The sequence below is a fragment of the Rattus norvegicus genome, chromosome 13 (genome assembly GCF_036323735.1).
Source record: "Rattus norvegicus strain BN/NHsdMcwi chromosome 13, GRCr8, whole genome shotgun sequence".
Classification (NCBI taxonomy): domain Eukaryota; kingdom Metazoa; phylum Chordata; class Mammalia; order Rodentia; family Muridae; genus Rattus; species Rattus norvegicus.
Window position 1 is genome coordinate 74,500,010 of NC_086031.1, and position 17,239 is coordinate 74,517,248.

General features: G+C 42.5%; 1 protein-coding gene across 8 annotated transcripts in view; it reads left to right on the forward strand.

Annotated features, from left to right (window-relative positions):
• The window catches only part of Tnr (tenascin R), a 421,034-nt gene that overhangs the window by 214,869 nt on the left and 188,926 nt on the right, over positions 1–17,239 (forward strand). For 6 of the 8 annotated variants that reach the window (XM_039090391.1, XM_063272048.1, XM_039090395.1 and 3 more), the window contains exon 2: positions 7,358–7,454. The gene's annotated coding sequence lies outside the window, so the exon portion shown is untranslated. Of the gene's footprint in view, positions 1–7,357; positions 7,657–17,239 lie in introns of all 8 variants that reach the window. The other 2 variants (XM_039090392.1, XM_063272049.1) reach the window with 1 other exon arrangement.

Here is a 17,239-nt window from a genome sequence, read left to right on the forward strand (position 1 = left end):
ACACATTCACTATAACAGTGGCTAACAAGGATAGCTTTCTTATAGTTTCTTCATGGGAATTCAGCAGGACAACGCACAGAAAGCCACAGCCTCAACAATGGCAGCGTCAATAAAGCCAGTTCCCTCTTTCCCCTCCTGATCGGGAGCTCGTAACCTTTTTCATATTGTGAACTCAGTTGGCAACTGGTGAATCTATGAGTCCCCTTTCAGAAGGACACATACACACACACACACACACACACACACACACACACACACACACACACATATGGGATTACAGAGGAAATTGCATTTTTATTGAAATATAGTTCTCAAACTGCTGAAAAACCAAATTTGTGGTATAGTAATATATGTGTTTCTTTATTAACATAGTAAATAACAAGATCTACTGGCAAGCCTAATAACTGCTATAATTTTGAAGTAGTAATAAGCTTAAACAATATTTCAACATATCTACAATTGTAATGAGATATAAAAAATCTTCAATTTCTATGGGTGACAACATTATAGCTATTGTTAATAACACTATGACTTGTCACCTAATTCAAAATTAGAGACACTGCTAAATTTCCCCCCCAGAAATTGGTAAAAATAAAGATGTACCTTTTTTCTCAGCTAAGTTCATAGACCCTGAGCTAAGACCGATTGTTGTCTGGCTTGATAAAAAAACAGGTCATATAACTGTGATTTCTAAACATTTTAACCAATGTTTATTTTGTCTTTATTAAAGCAAAAGACACAAACAGAAAGCTGAAGAAATGTGGCTTAAAGGGGAAACAAAGGAAAAACTTAAAACATCACCCAGGAGCTATAGCTAACCATGGCTTAGGTAGGCTCATGGACTCGTTGCTACCCCATTTTTCCATACACTGAGTCTGCTCCATTGAGGAGTGTTTGTAGTAGCTGTGTACAGAGGGATGTCAGATCCCAGGAGATGCTGATCCAGCTCCACCGACCACAGTCAGAGTCACTGGAAGTCCCAAAGGAGAAGTGGCTCTGCCCTTGACAGCTCAGTGCTGTTGCCGTGGGCGCTCAGATGGCTCACTGAATTCCAGCCCCACTAGTACAGACTATGCCATCCTATTGATCTCAAGTCTCTCGTTAGATCTGATAAATTCCCTCAAGTCTAAATTGCGAATTGTGAATAATGGAAACTGCCCACTTGATGAAGGAAAGAAAACAATGGACTCTACTTCAAACCTGCCAGATATTCAGAGCAGGTTCCTAGTGCCTGTAGCACAGTGAAGACTCATCCAAACAACCCACTTAGAATAATGATAACAAGGCAATTTATACGAAGGCAGACATGTGTGGCTAGGGACAGTCATTTATACCATCCAATGTGATTTTTCTATGACAAGCCACAGACTCCCTCTGGGGCAGGAAAGTAGTTTTGCGTGTGTTCAGTAATCCCAGGTCAACTTGCAAAACAAAAATCTTCCTTTGGCTTGTCCAGTCACTGTTAACATCTGTAAAGACCCCACTGTATATACTCAGAACACAGAGGAGGTCAAAACCCCAACCTTCCACAACTGCCATCCTGCTAGGAGGAGCATAATCTAGTCATTGCTTTCAACTGAGGGCTTCATACTCCACCCAGATGGGACCACCAAGAACCGCAGACATCACTATAGCAAAGCACCTCTCTGCTTCGTGGAGCTCAGCTCTTAAAGGAATGCCCTCTCCTAGGATGGGTTAATGAAACTCTGTCAGCAGATTCGTCAAAATCTAACTGTGTGCTTTCCTAGAGGAACCCTGTGACTCTGAAGTAGTCTATCTCCCTTCTCCTAAGCCTAGATAAAGGTCATAGCTAGAGATAAGTGGCCAGCCAAGCCGGTAAGTGCAAGACACTACATTTCAAAATATTTTTAATAAAACAATGTGGAATGGGCAACCTGCTCACTTTATTTTCTGCCAAGGCCTTTGTTTAAACCTGAGGTTCTGGGAAAATCTGAACCTTCCACCATGTTTTGCACTTGTGTTCCACATGCTTGCCTATCAGATATATCCAGACAACAGTGGCTCCACTTAGTTAATTGCCAATTAAGATAGGAAAGAACCGGAGTGTCTTCATACTTTCTCACTTTATTAAGCCACAGAAAATCTTGGTCAGATTGAGTCTGTCTTTGGGTTTGCCAACCTGGTGAAGGGGAGGAGGGGAGGAAGGCCCACTATGGATGAGGTTACTTTAACTGTATCATCCAGCTGTAATCTCACAAGCAGAGAAGAAAAGCACATGAGAAGGGATTAGAACTGACAAGGTTGGAGACTCTTCCTCTCTATACTGGCTAAGTCGTTTACATACACGGTAAATCTTGACTGAAGTCCTGCAAGGGACTATTGCTATGCCCTCTTCACAGATTACGAAAGGGAGTAGGAAAAGGCTACATTAATCCCTTTTTTTCTTTTGTGTAGCAAAATACCAGTCAAAAGCAACTCAAGGAAGAAAGGGTCTATTTTGTCTCACAGTTTGGAAGTAGAGTCCTTCATTATGGCGTAATGTGTGGTCAGGGCTGTGAAGTACTGGTGACATTAAATCTGCAGTCAGGAAGCAGAATAAGAGGAGTTCTGGTGCTCGACTTGATTTCTTCTTTTATTCCAGTCCAAAAACCTTAACCCATGGGATGGTGCCATCCATGTTCAGGGTGGGTCTTCCCTATCCAGTTAAACCGTTTGGAAACCCCTTTCATAGACAACCCCAGAAGTGCATTTGTATGATTTTAAAACCCATCAAATTAACCATGCAGGTTAACCATTGCACAGGCTTTCCTTTTTCATAAGTGTGTGTGTGGCAGGGATAAGATTTAGGCCCATTTCCGTGCTTTTCATCGCTTGTTCCAGGGCCATTCAAAAAAGAAAAGAGGTCTTACTCTACACCTTCATGATTATGGACAAAGCAAAAAGCATTTGTAGTGGCTGGCTTCCAGGTATCCACTTGCAGTCCTGTATTTATATCCTTGTTCTGGCTTTTTCAACATTGAATCGAACTAGCATGTATATTAAAATATTGCAGAAATAATGGCAAGGGCAGTTACAAAAGACATTGTGACTCCCAACTTCTGCCTTGGACTTCTCACTCTAGAGTAAATAAGCCATCATCAGGTTGTGAAGAAAGTCAACTAACCTACGGGGAGAAACGATGAGTTTCTGAGAATCGATGACTACTAATGTTATAAAGATACCTATTCTGGAACTAGACTATATCTAGTGGATCTTCAGGTGACTTTGAACTCACCAAAATTTCATGAGGGCCTGAGGTAGACCACACGTATAAGCCATTTTCTGAAGTTTCAACAGCCCCTCAGGAACTATTAGACAGCAAATTCTGGTTGCTTTAATCATGGGCTTTGGGCTAATTTTTGCATATAATTAGGTAAAATGTGAAGAATTCATAAACTTCCACATCCTGCACACTGAATCAGTTTTGCCAATACCAGTTGGTCAGAGAATTCATCCTAAGAAATATTCACATTTCTGTGTCTCAAAGTAGGTGTCTAAAGTAATAGGCATTCAAGATCCCTCCAGGTAGGAAATTTAGGGCGACGGAGAGACTATGAGTCAGAACCCCAATAGCTGCCTGAGGCTCTTATTTTGTCATGTTGATGACTAAGCACAATGTGTTGATCATTCACAATCTGGTTCATTGTTCAGTAACCACCTGCTGGGAAATTTGAGAGAAAAAAAGAATTGATTATGCTTTCAGACACTGGGTGATTTTGTCTAGAGCTGGTCAGCATGCTTAGAATCAATGGCCATTACTGGAATGTCAACAGCAGTTAGCAGGACATAAATCCATGCCAGTCAAGTTCAAAGTTTATACTGAATACCAACATGAACCATTGCTATGAAATTTGAAAGCTGGGCACTGTTTGATTGCTGTGCCTGGCCTGGCAGCTGCCTTTCTTCTGCCCGTGTTTCACCTAAGCCACAGGGGAGACACACTCCAGGCTTTGAGGCAGTCTATGATTGAAGTCAACGTGATCTCTTGAGCAGTGCTCCCTGCACTGTGCAGATGCTTAGATCCTGCCTGGTCATTCAGGAACAGGGAGTCCATGTTACAAAAACTGAGCCAAGCCCTTGGGTACCTGAACTTATTTTCAGTACAAGAAGGTCAGCATTTGATGAGGAAGGCATATATATGGAACATTTTCCGGACATATTTCTTAGATTTTTTCCCCTCAAAGATGAACAGTTACAAGTTGACCTTAGGAAATGCTGGGCATCAGAGAGTGTCCAGGTGAACAACAGGAGTGAACAGATGCAAACAAAATGAAGCAAAACAAAAAACCAAATGCAAACAAACAAACCATACACATTGGTTCACTAAAGTTGCTCAGTTAGATGCCCTTCCCTTTGACCTTTACATATGTCTCTGGTAGCCCTTGCCTCTGGGCCCTCTAAAACTGGAAAGGCTGAGAGGAGTTAACAACATGAACTCAGATATGATATGTACTTCAGCTAAGCCTCTGGGACTTACCACAGGTCTATGTGCCTCTGTTATGCTGTAAAACCTTCTCCTTCTCTCCAGCTATATGAAAAATTTCCCTAGGATAAGGCCGTTGTGTGATAATGCAGAACTGTACAACTGGTTAATTATATTAATTAGACCGATTCATGAGCTAATAATATGCGTTAAATCACAGGGTTGGTATGTTGGGTTTATGGTGGGCTGCATTCTGAGAGAGTAAATGTGGTTATGACTGCAGGAAAACTGGCATATACTAGTTCAAATGCAATTTGACCCTTCCTCAGTCCACAGCTTAAAACATGCTTTAAAAACTGGTTAAATGGAGAAAAGCACTGTGCCCAACACATTAGTTCTATCCTTCTAGATGAACTTCCCCTGTGTTTGGTGCATGGCTCCAAAAGGAAATTGCCTTACTGGGCTATAACTGCCTGGTTCCCCCGTGAGAACTCCTTGACAGCAGAGTCTGTGCCTGGTTCTTCATGTTTCACAGGTCTCTCAGGCTACACCAGTGACCACAAAGGTAAATAGTCTCCCACACCCACATTCTTACATACCTTATGTAAGTATGCTCTGAATGAAAGTCTCCAAGGATGTGCAGTCAATGTGGAGATTGAAGATACATTGTTCAGGGAAGAGGAAGTAGGAGAGTCAAGTCATAGAGAGGAGACTGCCCTGAAAATTCCTTAACATATATTCTGATATAAGCTGTGTAGGGATGCGCAAATAAATGGGGAGGGGGGTGTATGCTTAGTCAAAGCAAACTGAATAGGATTTTTGAATGGCTACAAATAAAACCATTCTGTATACCCGTGGTATCTGCATAATTAGATTTAAACGAGCAAGAAGGAGGGAGGGTATACATTGCTGGTACTACTAGACACCACCTAGCTGAGCACTGCCCCCAACAGGTACTGGGAAAGGTAGCCCAGGACTTCCCCTTCAGTCATAAGGAACTTCTTTACCCAAAGTTGTGCCCACCCACTCCTTGGTGGCAGCTCATATGCAAAGACTGATCCACATGGGGTTCAAAGGTCCTGGGCTTCTTCCCAAAGTAAGGAAGCACCAAAGGACCGTTTGGTCATTTCTGCATCGTTCTGTCCCAGCTCAATCTGAAAACAGAGTGGGGGAATAGAGTCTACTTTATTAAAGAACCAAGTGGGGAGAGATAACTTGATTTCCCATGTGTGTCTTTATAATAATTCCGTTATACATGCATGTTACATTTATAATTTAAGAATATCAAGTGGAGAAACTTGAAACATGATAAATGTGTTAGTTGAATGAACCAATGACAGTTCCAGTATTTTGTCAGATGGACAGGTAATAACGTAGCATGTTATGGGTATTTAGAGTTAGGTAAACTGAACAGAAGAGGATTTCACCAACACATTCAGTAACATTAACTTGGTTGGTTCAAAAAACGATTAGACCAGCTCTCTGAGAGTGAAGTCACTACCACACACCCATAGAGGTCAAAAATAGGAGAGGAATTGCTTAATATTAGAGCTATCTGGGGTTGGGGATTTGGCTCAGTGGTAGAGCGCTTGCCTAGCAAGTGCAAGGCCCTGGGTTCGGTCCCCAGCTCTGGAAAAAAAAATATTAGAGCTATCTGCTCCTCAAGTAAAGTAAAAATTCTGGATGGATTCAGATTTACTCTCTAATTACCTGCAGCTCTTCCTTTTGGTGAGCAGCTAGATTCTAACCGGAAGAGGATAATACCCACCAAGTATCTGATCTGTAGCCTCTGCTTCCACTACCAGCAAACCCACTGCGATTCTAATGACGCAGCCCCACAGTACCTGTAGCCCCATTCCCCAGGCAGCCAGTGTACTTGCCAGAGACAGTGCAAGTGACCCTTCTAGGACCAGATGATCTTTACACTTCCCACCCCTCTGGGGTTCCAGGAGGGCCTCCTGGGAAGGAGTATTCATCCAGGGGCAATCTAGATAAGAAGCCTAGACCTTAGCAGAATGCTTGCTGCTTCCTTCTGTAGATTGCAAGCAATTTTTGCAAATGCATCCTCTTTAGGCATCTATAAATGAGATCCCTAAGGCTTAGTGTCCCTTTTGGAGAAGGCATAGTAGCATTTGTGAGCAGGAAATCCTTGAAGACATAATTATCGAGCACCAACTACATTGCCTGATCCTTAGAAAGTGTGTAGGGGGAGCCCCGTCCAAGATCTGCACAGTGCCTTTGATTCAAAAGGGTGACAATACCCTTATACAGGAGCTTCCACTTGACGTAGATAGCCATGCCTCAGTGTGACCGTGGTTCTAACCAGACAGGATTATTCTGCATCCATCTGTTCATTTTTTTTTTTCCGGAGCTGGGGACCGAACCCAGGGCCTTGCGCTTCCTAGGCAAGCGCTCTACCACTGAGCTAAATCCCCAACCCCCATCTGTTCATTATTTATTGAGCTTTCTTGTGTTAGTATTGTGCTTGGACAAGATCCAAATAAGGCAGGAGGACAAAGATTCTGACCTTGAGGACAGTCCAGAAGGTCCTTGAGAATCTACAGTGAAAAGCTGAACAGATAAAGAGACTCCGATAAATGGTGCTTTCATCATGAAGGAGTGCTCAACTTGCTGATGACGTTTAGGGGATAAAGGGGATAAAGCTGTTGAACTTGGAATATAAAATATATTTCTGGATTTATAATGATTCTGTAGTTTTACCTCACATATTTATCATTTTTCCCCAAAGGTTGTGAAACATAAGAAAAAGAATTAATAAAATATATAAATGAAACTCTGGAGAGAAATCAATCACTTAATAAGCGACAATTTTCTTGCAGAGAGCTACATGGTCTGCCTCTAAATTTACTAAAAAGGAAAGAATAGGGAAACTGAGGCTCTCGTCTTAAAGCTACATGGTCCTTCCTGTTGCAGGTGCCTGCATTCATTGCTCAGAGGTCGGATCTCATCTGGAGTTAGACTCACAGAGCACGTGGTCAAGAGAAATCATCAGAGAGGACGACATCACGAGGTACTGTGTGCTGTGGACCTTTTCCTATCCATCATGCCAATGGCCAGTTTAAGGCTTTCAGTAGGAATTGCATATTCCCCGGGACCCGAGACCTTTTGTCACTGAAACAACAACCTTGGGGATACTCTCCATGAAATGAGTTGGCCAACAGCGTCAACTCCTCTGGGCTTCACACGGTCCCTGAAATCACTCGAGAAAACAGGTACTAAGATTTTTGGCTACTCATAAAATTGTTCTGAAATGCGTTTCATGATGTAGTTGCTAATAAAAATGTCTTAGCGAGCTCAGTCTCTCTAAGAGGCTAGACTTGATTCTCAGCCCAGTGCGCCTGTTCCAGGCCTGCACGAATCAATACTAAATTATTCACCAGCCTGGCTCTAAAAATTCCAGAGTTCCAAAACCCCTAATAAAGTATTATGAAAAAATATCCATCTCTTTATCTCTATCCATAACTAATTATACGACTGGAGGCAAACCTGTCGTTTTATTTCTTTTAATTTAAAAGCTTTCCTAATTCCTTTTTCCTACCACATATATATGTCTGAAAAGATTTGGGTTTGAAATAATAACCTCTAAAAAATGGTCCGCAGGAAAGGCTCTGAGGATTCTGAGTTGACAGGCACAGTGAATATTTTGCTCCCTCAATAAGTTGCAGTGGTACTCAAACCTCATTCACTGAATGGAGTTTTCAAGCAGGTGTGTCTGCTTTGTTTTTGTTTTTTGCTTTGTCTTTTTTTTTATCGTGAAAAGCAATAGTGATATTATACCCACCAGCCTTCTCTCATATTTGTTTACACAGTTCTAAAGTTTGTTCAGGAAAAACTCATTTTCTTACTGTGCCTCATAGTGTACTTGCCGCATTACTCAGTATGCCTCCCAGCACTCTGCAGACACAATCCGAGTCTCCTCTGAAGCTCAACACTGAAATCCACCCAGAATGTCCTCAGCAGTATCCTGCCTCAGTGGAGGACACTTAACCACAAAGTGTTTCTTGGCCATTCTCTTTCTTAACTCTTTGAACATTCCAAGTCTCAAGAGACTTCATCATATTAAATGGGATGCCAGCCATTCATGTTTCAGGATGGGTTGGTGAGTTTGATGGTTCAAGGCTACCAGCTGAGTGAGATAGATGTGTCTAAAACCAGACAGAGTCAGAAAAGGTTGGACCAGCTAGGCAGTAGGAGGGGCTACCTGTCACAAAAGGATCCTGTATTCAGCTGGACTTACCTACCTACATTCTACTCAGAGAAAACAGCTCTCTATATGGAAAAACAGTGGTCAAACCACTTGCACCAGGGAAAGACTAAAACTCACTTCCAAAAAAACTTCCTCAAATAAAAACACTTATTTATAAACCGATTTCTAAGGGTTCAATGCCAGCAGATCTGGAATAGCTATTCTACATAGATGCTCAATACTTGGCTTAAAAATGTTGCTTTAGATATGAGGAAGTCCTTAATGTGGTAAGAGTACCCCATATCACCATCCAGCCCTGCTGTCTGAGGCTTTTGCTCAAGGGATTAAAAGGATTCAAGAGAGGCTCCAGGTTCATGAATGAGACCCTGAGTGGTAAAGGAAGTACATTGCCTAAGATGAGGATCAGGAAAAGACACTGCTGAAGACGTGTCACCATCACATCATTCCGGTGTCTAGGCCTCGACCTCAGTCTTGGAAATGATGCAGAGACTAAAGCAAAGGACTGTATGAACTCTAGATGAGTCTGCTATTTAAAGAGTACCCAATGGATGAAGCCAGATTTCATGAGCATGATATGCACACCAGGGTTAAGATTCATCTCAGTCTAGGACCAGTAGACACTCCTAGTCCTAAGGAAAGCCAAATCAAGATGCAATAGAGAAGCTCCCAAAAGGTAGATAACATAGGCCCAGAACAGGAATGGGGAGTTCTGCTGGGTCCCCTAAGGGCAGACCGTCTCAGAAGTCTGTAAAAATTGATTCAGAGGCAATTCTCAGAATCATCGTTTTCTACCAGTTATATCTAAAAGCCACCCCTAGGCATAGCATCTAGCTCATCTTTCCCTGCCAAGCCTTGTCACATGTGTATGGGGACCTCTCAGGAGAACATGGCTTATGTAGATTAACTCTCTCTCCCACACACTTACAAATCGCTTTTGCAAATGCTGCAAATTCAGAAGCTACCAAACAGAAAGGAAGCCAGGTGACCCCATAGCTCTTTGGCAATTTAGACCAAGGTAAGCTCACCAGGCTGGGTCAAGCTGCCTGGATCAACTTGCTTCTCTCCTACCCTCGGTCCCCATGCATTTGCGAGCAGCTTATTTTAAGAGCTGATTAGATGAGCCCTTAATAACATTAGAACTTAAATGGCCCCAGATAGGCTTTCAGCTTCTTGCCAAATTGAGACAAATGTGATATGTGGGGCACTGAGCTCCCAGCTTTGTGGCTGCTCTGGACTACAGACAGGTTCTGAAACATTTTTCCTTCTCCCCTGATACCCTGCAGCCTACAAGTGTGTTTGTTTGCCTCTTTCAGGGCCCTTTCATCTCTAAGGGGCTCGTATTCTATGTCAATGGCCTTGATGATCCTACGTTTTCAAGGAAAGTGAGATTGGTGATGAGAATCCCAAAGAGAGTTCTATATTTTAGTTTCAATAGTCTACAGGAAACCCTCTCAGTGGCCCCCATACCTTCTAGGAACTTTGAGTTCAGGAAACAACCTTTCTTGAGCGACTACTGCTCTAAGTCACTTAGTTCAACACTAACGTCAGTAATAACAGAGTTTGGGTGGGAACAACAGAAAATGAGAAGACGCATGCTTGTCTGTTGCCTAAATATATTTAGTGCCCTCTGTAAGTCATGAGTTGGTTCCTTTTCAGGAAAAACAGATATGTGGATCAAATAAATACATATAGCTTTCCAATTTAATACTCTTCTTTAATTTGAGGGTCGGGGGGAAAAGTAAAAACACAATGGGAAAAGAGTAGAAAGTCAAAAGTAATCATAAAAGGGATACACTGGTATTGAGGTAAACATATTACAAACAAACAGAACAGGTGGGCGTGTCTTCCCTCTTGTCTATTCTCACACCAGATTTGGCATCCCCAGAACATAGTGAAACTCCTAACTCAAGCTCTGCTCTGTTGGATCTGATGGTCATTTCAACTGTCCCTACGTCTATGCTTCCTTGGACATCTACAATGCAGCCTATAGCAGTTTTCGTCTTTTCAAAGGAAAGTAAACTTTGAGTTCACCCTTGCACTGGGGGAAAGAGCCTCCTGTTGAGGTGTTTCTCTGAGCAGGACCAACCCTGGGAGACAGCAAGTTAAAGATGAGGAAGCTGAGGGTCGGACAGTATGATAGACAAACCTGTTCGCCTGTTATGGCCCAAGTTACCAGTTTACCCCAGCCTTCACTCACAGATCACTGGGTGGTTTCTGGTGCATTTAAACTGTGACCAGAACCAAACATCACAGCTGAGTAGGCATGGCTTTCTTTAGCTGTGGGAGATTTCAGAAGCTCAGTAGAGGTTAGCCCCAGGATCATGTTTGATTCTATCTTAAACTCCAGTCAGTATGGGCTCAAAGACTGTTTGATGTGCAGGGCGACCAAAGAAATGTCAGGGGTCTCAGGCCCTGTGTTCAGTCCTGCACCTCTGAGAAGTTAATCACCCATCCAATTGTGATGCACTTTCATGGAGAGCACATTGCCTGAAAGGTCACTTCTCATTACAGTGCTTTGCTAGTCTTGTATTTGTGGTTTTTCTCTCAACATCTATAGCTGTGAAAAATCTGTACTGTTAGGTACATGAACTTGCCTGCCAGCCCTCTTCCCCTGTCAAACCTTAGGCTGTATACAAAGGCTTTGTTTCGTCCCATCCTCTCCTCCATCCCTTGCTTCATCCTATGTCTGTATACCCAGAAAGCTGCCTTCCTCCTTGCCAAGGCTCACTCTCCCCTGTCTTATTCCTCTCCCCCAAAGTCTGATCCAGCCACTGTCTGTTCCAATGTCTCTTTTCTTATTTATATTTTATTCTCTGTAAGCCTTTCCCCCTCCATTTAGGGAAGACTTGTTTCCATTTAAACAAAAACAGCTTTCTCTTGGTCCACTGAACCTCTGTTACCTCCTCTTATTCTAAGCTCTGTGGGAAGAAGGTTCTACATTTACATATCACATTACTTAGTCTTTAATCCCATACACAAAAGAGGTGGCTTACTCACCCACACAGTGGAGCCAATGTGACTTGGCAGAAATGCATGTAGTAAATAACATGTGCCATGAGCAGTGTGCATTCTGATCCCATGCTGCAGGGTACAGTTATAAGGAAATCAGGGATGCCTAGCCTCTGCCCCAAATGTCCAGTACTGGGATAAACGGAGAGATGGATCTGAATACAAGCTGAGAACCATCAGTTCTGTCTTCTGGACGGGAGCCAAGCAAGTTGGACAGGAGTTGTCTAGACACAAGACGGGGGAAAAGCCAGAGAAAAAGCAGAACCATCTAGGTGGAAGAAACAACATGGGAAAAGGAAGTGAGGTCACTGGGGTCCAGGTAACGTAAAATGTAGTGGGCACTGTGCCCACCAAGGCATACTGAGGGCACAGACACTATGTGACACACAAGGAACTTTAACTCCCTGTGGAGAGTAGGAGAAATGGAGGATTTAGAGCTAAGGTATGGCACAATCAAATTGCTTTTTTTAAGGAAGATCACTGCAGAGCAATAATGTGAGGGGACATGAATAGGAAGCTGATCTAACAGTTCAGACAGAAGAGGTAGGACCTGAATCCAACACAGCACTGTACATGGTTGAGCACTCCAGACTCACCTCCTCCGTTCTCCACAACTACACTGGGATAGATGATGTCTCTTCTGCCCTAAAGCCCCAGAGCATGTGTCCTGCTCTTCTTATCATGCTTACTTGATGTGTACTGCACTTATTGTTCATTTCTGTAATGTTCCTGATCAAATTGTATCGTTCTCTCCCCCTTTTCAAATTACAGTACCTTGCTCACCGAGAGCACTGAAAGAAAGGTTATTTAGTTGAATTGAATTTTCAAGAGCTTCAAACCATGAATAATTGAGGAATCAGCCATGTATAAGTGCTCATCATTTACATAATTGTGTAAACAAGCTGATAAAAAATTTTTATTTTCCCCACTACTTTTATTATCCCAGAATGTCTAACTTTGCAGCTCTCCAGGTTTCGGGGAAATAATTTTTAAAAATATGTTCTATAAGCCACACAGTTGCATCTCTCTGGGAAAGGGAAGTGGCTGGAGGGAGGGAACATGTGATTGCATTGGTTAAACATAAAGCCATGTACAAAACCCTAAGAATGACATCGCCCAAACAGACAGAATCACAGTGCACACTGAATGCTGGGAGCCACAAACAGAGTCCCGAAGGTCAATTGGCAGATACAAATTGATTAAGCTAAGTACTTACTGAAATTGCCTTGCAACATACAGATGAGAATTGATCAAAAGCAGGAGTGGTGTTTATGTTGAAAAAGCTCATGTAAAATTATCCTTTGGCATGTAGGTCATCAAAGCAAGTTTAAATTATCCATGCTTTGCCCCAGATGAAAATATCTATGCTGTGGTTTCAAAAATAGGTTGTAAATAGTTAACTGGTACTTACAGTTTTACAGTTGAGTTCCTTTATGTGTGAACTCTGTTGCCTGCCATGTTCTCTCTCTCATCTCTCCATCTCTGTATGCCAAACCAAAGCCAGCTTTGTGTGGTATCCACATTGTCACTCAAATGTTTCCTCCAGGAAACAGGAATCAGAAATCTCCCAAACCTGGCCCACATCTAGCATGTGTACTCAGTGGCTGAGTATGGCTGTCCTGTAGCGTGTGGGCAACAGAGAAGAGGAAGAGAACATGGCAGAGTGCATTAGATAAAGTGAAAGGTCAGATCAATGAGGGGAATTGGGAGAGAAGGGTAAAAGACACGGTTAGCAAGTCTTTGGGGTCATTTTGAATGGAATATAAATGTTTGTGCTTTGACCCACAGAATAAAGTACAGATAATGCTTCCTGGTTTTTGGAGAGCTTAGGATCTGGTCTCTTGATCAAATCCTAAGCCCATAAGAGAGACAAACCATCACAGGGCTTGGCAGAATATTCAGTACTGTCTGTACATCTGTACCAGAAGCCCAAACAGGACAAGTATCAGAAAACGCTTGGAGCTGATGACCAAAGAAAACTTTAGAACAAAGGTTGTACCATCAAACTGAGCCTTGAATGCATAGGGATACACACTGAAGAAGGGCATGTGAGGCTAGTACTTGGGGCTTTGGAGGAATGGGTCAGGGGATAATAAAGAGGAAGAAGGGGAAGGGAACAGAGAGAGAAAAGGTAGGCTGCAGTGATGGTGTGGTGATTTCAGAGTAACCAACATAGCTGTTTTTTTGTTTGTCTGTTTGTTTTTGTTTCCATGGGCAACTGTGCCAACCCTGGCCAAAGACCAACGGTGAAGGGAGGCAATGACTCTGTGATACTAGTCATCTCTGTGGCATTAGCCTAGAACTAGCCTGCTCTGTCTCTGTGATGGCATCATGAGACAGTCTTTCTTCAGAAGGATGTTTCTTGCCCTGGTAACCAACTTCACACCTTAAAGACTAAAATAAAAAAGACCACTTCTGACACACAGTAATTGCACATCTTTACGAAATGCAGAGTAACATTTCACCTCACATATGTACTATGTAGTGATTAGGATAATTGGTGTACCTATCACTTCGGTCTTTTATCATTTCTTTGTTTTAGAGTTTTCAAAATCCCTCTTCTAGCAGTTTTGAGACATTTAATTAATGCATGTGAACCATAGTCACCCTACTGTGCTCCAGACTACTAGGAATTATCCTTCTCATCTAATTGCACCCCATACTTGTAAGCCTCCTCTAGAAATCTGCCTCCCACATACCTGGATGCCAGAAAGAAATATTCTAGGCTCTACAGTGACATCAACCTTTCAGCCTCTACACATAAGTGAGAACCAGACTAGCACTGGCACCTGACTTCTCTAGCAATTAGATATAAAGACCCCACAGAAGATCCTCAATAAGTTTTGTGGGTTGAAAGATATGGAATCCTTTGCAAGAGAGATGAGTAAATTAAGGACACTATGCTAGATGGATTTCAAGATAATTCTCTGGCCTCCTGAAGTGTATTGTAATTGATATTGTGAAACATCCTTGCCCCGAAAATTTACCACCCTGCCGCCATCAGCCCCATGCAGATTTTTAGAAAACAAATAATACTGGCTCCACAATATTGCCTGAAATTCTGCCATATATTCTTGTCAGGGTGGAACCTGCCAGGTTCTTCTTTCAAAGCAAATATACCCCAAGATACTTGTTTATCCACACAGGAATGCTAATGATTTTAGTAGATATTTTTCTATTGTTTAAGAGTCACTGGAAGAGGAATATATACAGAGGAGATGGAGCAATGATGGTGGAAGAGGAGGGAAATGGATTTAGGACATGGTATTCCTCCAGAAAAGGCAGAGCTAAGGGTGAGCAATATGCATGGATGGACTTGGTGGATGGTCTGGATAGCTACCAGGTAAAAAATACAGTCAGAGCGAGAGAGAGAGAGAGAGAGAGAGAGAGAGAGAGAGAGAGAGAGAGAGAGAGAAGAGGATGAGCTTAAGGAGGGAAAGGAGGGAAGCAAAGCTGTTTGAGCCACCAAGATTGAGTCTAACATTATTGTTGACCATGTTCAAGGGCCACTGAGAAGGCTTAGCATCACCTCAGCCTGCAGCCAGAAAGAGGAGTAGCGCAGGGCAGAGCTATTTGTGAGCCTTTTCCAGGCAGTGGGCTGACTCACTCTTTGTGCAGCAAAGTCAGAGCCAGTCACAGAAACCCCACAGAAAGTTTTCATCAGACCTCGGGAGGAAAACTCCCAGAGATCTCTGCCGTAACTGTGGCCACGGGCCAAGAACAGCTACGGTTTCCTGCCGAGTCAGCAGAGAGCCCTAAAGTCAGAAGATGATTTAAGAACCATAATGATAAGAACTCTGATAATGTACTACCAGAATTCAGGCACATTGAATGTTCAGTCTAGGACTTTAAGAATCATTTCCGTTCAATAGAAATTTAGGGACCCTAGAAGTTACAGTTTGTGAATATTTTCCCTATGCTAAGTGCTGTTTGGGTTGCTTTATATTTTATACTTTATGTTTATTTACTCATTTTACTTCCCAGTAACCAAAAGTATCAGGTTCTGTTATTATTTCCAGTTTACAGCTTAGAAAATTAAGGTCTAGAAAAGGCTTAATAACAACTTTGCTTAAACCAGGCGTTGGTGGCAGATCTGGGAATCAGACCCAGAAAGTGAAAGTTCAGAGCTCTTTCACACAAGCACTGCCCTGAAAAAATCATGGAGTCGGGCACCAACATGGTGAGCGGGCTGTTCTTTGTCATTTGAGTCTTGTCACAGCGAGCCTAGTGTACACATATCACTAGTGCAATATGAATTTCTGTTACAGGAGTGGTCATGACATAGCTGGTGGGAAAGAGGCCCGGTTCCTCATGGGAGTGGAAATCTGTTCTGAAAGGGAAGCAGGACATTGTATCAGAGTACCCTAGTCCTCCCTTTTAAAAGATTTATTTATTTGTTTATAAGATTTATTTATTTATAAGTACATGGTAGCTGTTTTCAGACACACCAGAAGACAGCATCAGATCTCATTATAGATGGGTATAAGCCACCATGTGGTTGCTGGGATTTGAACTCAGGAACTTTGAAAGGGCAGTCAGTGCTCTTAACCACTGAGCCATCTCTCCTGCCCTACGCTAGCCCCATAATCAAGGATTAACACTGGATATAATGGATCTACCCTAACTGAAGAATGATAAATATCGCGATAACGACCTGAGGAGGGTAGGGTAGATGTATTCATCCTTAGGAGGTAACAGAATGATAGAATGTATTGATGAGAGTTTCATGGGATCAATGCAACAAAAATTGATGGTGAGTGTGAGGATACAGGAAGAGTAGTGATGTATGTGCTCATTCAGTAAGATGTGCTCACAGAATGCTAACTCTGGCCACATGCTAAGAGCTCCTGGAAGGAAATGAGAGCTAGTCCATCAGTAGCTTACAACTAAATGAGCAAAAAACGGCACACCATACCAGAACACCAGAAAAAGGATGGCCCTGATTGCTTTGATGAAGACACTGAAGGTCCGTCAAGGTGGTCCACAGGTAAAGCTATTTGTTACCAAGTCTGACAGTGTGAGTTCAGTCCCTCCAATCTATATAGTGGAAGGAGAAAACTGACTCTAGCCTGGGGTATGCATTCATCTTAGCCCTCTAGCTATGTGATTTTGAAAAATGAAAGAAGACATTGGCAGTTAGGTATCCTTGAGTCAGGCCACTGCAAAAGAGGCCTGCCTGTTTGGATGAGTTGTCTTAAAGATGAAGATCGTTGCTGTTTGGTGTGGAAGAAGAACTAAGAGCAGAGGAGTGAGCTGGAAATAAGAGTAACAGTGGAGATGGTGGAATTACTGTGGAAAGTGGCCGATCTTCTGCAGTTAACATTATCATGGGTCATTTGATGAAGGAAAGGAAAGGATTTCTAACACTAATGGAGATGTTGGGGTACAGGTCTAGTGTATAATGGGGATGCCTGAAGCTTTATCAAAGGTGGCCGGGGTCTTACATTGGAGAGGGGGGGTGGATAAAGATGTTAAAATTGTTATGGGAGCAATTATGATTGTAACTGAGGCAGTAATAAAGATAATGGACATGTAATTGAAAATCTGGTGGCTGTAAAGGAGATGGCGAGGGCAACCGA